Genomic DNA, 3333 nt, shown 5'->3' on the forward strand with positions numbered 1-3333 from the left:
AGTTTTACACCTTTATTGTATTAATTTGGGTCATATATGAGTTGTAATTTGGTAACTTACTCTCAGTTGTATTGCATGAACCTCATTGAAGACCATTTTGCCACAAATTGATCCAAACTAGCTTAGGTGTTCATTCATTCCCACCAATAACAGTATGTTATACATGTTATCGAGTGGGATCCAATAACATTAAATCTTGGATATAATTTGTGATTTTTTTGGATATACCGTAGGCTACTGTTCAAGTTGTGTCAGCTGCATAGAATACTTCTGAGCATTTATATCTGTTGTACTATCAAATGAATGGGATATTTACAGGTGGAGGTCCAGCCACAGAGGAATTAGATGTGATAACCCAAGCAGTGTGGGACAATTTTGGGTGAAGGCACCAAGTCTGTGGGAGGACATGAACGGGGTTCAGATACAACCTATGAGTTGGTGCAGACTATCATAATAGACAGGTAAATACCAACTGCCCAGTCATACAGTGTATCTTATAATAATGATTGTTTTAATATCAGACGACAGTATTCTATGAAACGTCAGATGACAGTCTCATTTGCTTTAATATTAGATGAAAATAAATGAGATACTTTCCAACTTTAAGCTGTATGAATCATGGTTTTGTTATATAAAATAATCATACTGTTCTTTCTGAAAAGGATGGCTTCTTGATGTGACGTCCTTGGAGCAATAGAGAACACTGTTTCAGTGAATCCACTATAGGTGTTTTAAGTTGAAGTTCATATTTTTCAGTAATGGGCAGCAACTGGAAACAATATATTTATTGTAATATACTGTGAAATTATTGTACATTGTTTCTTGAAGGAACTTCTATGAAATGACCTTACACTTATTTTACATAACTTTATTTATCATGTGCAATTCATTGCATAGGTATGGTGTGCACAACAGCTAGGATACATTCCTGTTTACATCAGTGCAAAAATTATCTTGTTTTTCATTTGCAAAATATACACTGTAGTATATAATTTACTGAACAGATTATATTTAATACTAATGGCACTTTCCTTGGTTACAGTGAAAACTCAGTATTGGATGGAACTCTCTTGGCTCCATTACCAGCAGCACCACAGTCACCCATGCCTCGACCACCACCAGCAGAGGCAGCACTCCTGCCACCATCACAACCAGCAGAGGTGGCACGTGTCGCTGCAGCACCACCACCACAATAGTCATCCATGCCTCCAGCAACACCAGTGCAGCATCAACATCCTCTTGATGATGTTGAGGCTATAACAAAGAAGAAACTAAAATTAGAAATTGAATTACTTGAACTTCGTAAACAAAATGAACTTGAAAAACTTAAGGCAGAAATTGAATTACTTGAACTCCAGAAAAAACGGTTGGAAAACCGATTGCCTAATTAATAACTGTAAGTTGTAAGTTTGAAAATGTGCAATGCCCACACAGTTGAGTAAATAATGGATAATTTATTCTAGAAACAATAGTGCAATAATGCTCAGACCAGAAATACTATGTTATATTTTTTGGAAAAATATATTTTTGTATAAGTAGCATGTTTCATTTATAAGCCTTCTAATAACATGACAGTGGGGATATATAAGAACAGCCATGATGATGATGAAGATGCATTGGGTGGACATCTTACCTGGCAGTGGGGCATTGGTGAACATCAAGATCACTCATCATTTCTGCAAAAACAGGAAATAGAATACATTCTGTAAGTTGAACAACTCAGGTCATTTTTAAGTTCATCATGTCATTACAGTACTTTATTATAATCAAATATTGATGTTATATTTACACAACTCACCCAAAGTGCATATTACAAAAAAAATCTCTGTAGTGGAGGCCATCTCGTGCATGTCCTACTGCAGCTGCCTCTGGAAGCGGCAAAGGGTTGCCACCGACTCCATCTTCAGGCTCGTGGTGCTCGTCTGGTAGGTTTATATTTCGCTGTTTGCAGATGTTGTACAGGAAGGCACAGGCAGTAATGACCTCACAGGTTTTCTCAGGACAAAGCCTGATTTCTCCATGGAGGACATGAAATCGACGTTTCAGATGCCCTATACTTCTCTCAACAACCGACCGTGTCTGCTTGTGAGCTCTGAAATATACAGTACGGTAACATTTTTGCTGTTCATGTGCACGTTGCCAGGCTTAAGCTTTAAGGAAGTGGTTGCAATGACACAAAATTATGAAATCACTGTCACATAAACTGGTGCTACAGTAGTCAGCCACCTCATTCTATCCTAATGTGACCTGACTTTACCTGAATGAAATACTACAGTGACAAGAGAATAAGCTTCCTCATGTTGATATTATCAAATCTCTCCATCAAATCATGAGTGAATTGCTAAACTCAGTACAGGCAACACGATGTGGAAAAAAAAAAAAAAAAAAATAGAATGCCAAGGCAATTTGCTTTGGCCTTTGTTTTTTCCCCTCACTCATCGTTCATCGTTCATTTTGAAGGCACCTCTCCATGGCTCAAGCAAACGCCTCCAGATAAAAAAAAAATACGGTTCCCTTTTCTTCCCTATACCCTATTTCTCCTCTATAATTTACTTTTTTCGGCATATTATGAACTGTGGTTGAAAACCTAATCTGACAGCAATTACCAAGAAGTTTTGCAAGATACAACTGCCAAATATTCATCCATTGCCAGACGCCATGTATCCCAAACGGGGTGGTCAAGGGCTCAGAGTCAATTGTTTTACAGGGAGGGGCACTAATCCTCCACCAACCCCACTTGACACGTAGGGATGCCAACAGCATCTGGTGTTCCCAGGCGGTCACCCAACCAAATACTAACCAGACCCAACGTTGCTTAACTTCGCTGATCGGACGGGAAGCGGTGTACTCAACGTGGCATGGCCGTTGGCATAAATAATGCATATGCAATACAGGAATGGTATTAGTGCACAAGTTACTAATATGAATTATGAGGTAAGTTTGCTTTGGTAAATTTGGTTTTCTTGTTTTGCTCAGTTTGGTTAGGTCAATTAGGATGTTAGGTTAGGTTTTGATAGGTCTGTGGTTTGGTTGGCAGCTTCTGAAACTTTACGGTACCTATTTAGATACTTTGTTTCTTTTCTGACCTGACATTATTACTGTAATGATTGTGGGGCATTAACTTGAAACAAAGCTTAACATTTTTGTACATTTTCATGGCTTTTACGTGGATGGAATTTGGTTTGGAACTAAATGTACTTGAAACAGCTTTACTTTGTGCTGAGTTTGCATAATATATATATATATATATATATATATATATATATATATATATATATATATATATATATATATATATATATATATATATATATAATATGTGTGTGTGTGTGT

The 3333-nt window shown here is 37.2% G+C and overlaps 1 non-coding gene across 1 annotated transcript; it reads right to left on the reverse strand.

Annotated features, from left to right (window-relative positions):
- Positions 1 to 2751: 2751 nt before the first annotated feature.
- Positions 2752 to 2870, reverse strand: LOC145405685 (5S ribosomal RNA). The gene has a single exon (XR_013898426.1). It is a non-coding gene; the product is annotated as a 5S ribosomal RNA (ribosomal RNA).
- Between the last annotated feature and the right edge of the window lie 463 nt (positions 2871 to 3333).

Source organism: Coenobita brevimanus, chromosome 67, assembly GCF_032717465.1.
Source record: "Coenobita brevimanus isolate Jiangsu-jjx chromosome 67, ASM3271746v2, whole genome shotgun sequence".
Classification (NCBI taxonomy): domain Eukaryota; kingdom Metazoa; phylum Arthropoda; class Malacostraca; order Decapoda; family Coenobitidae; genus Coenobita; species Coenobita brevimanus.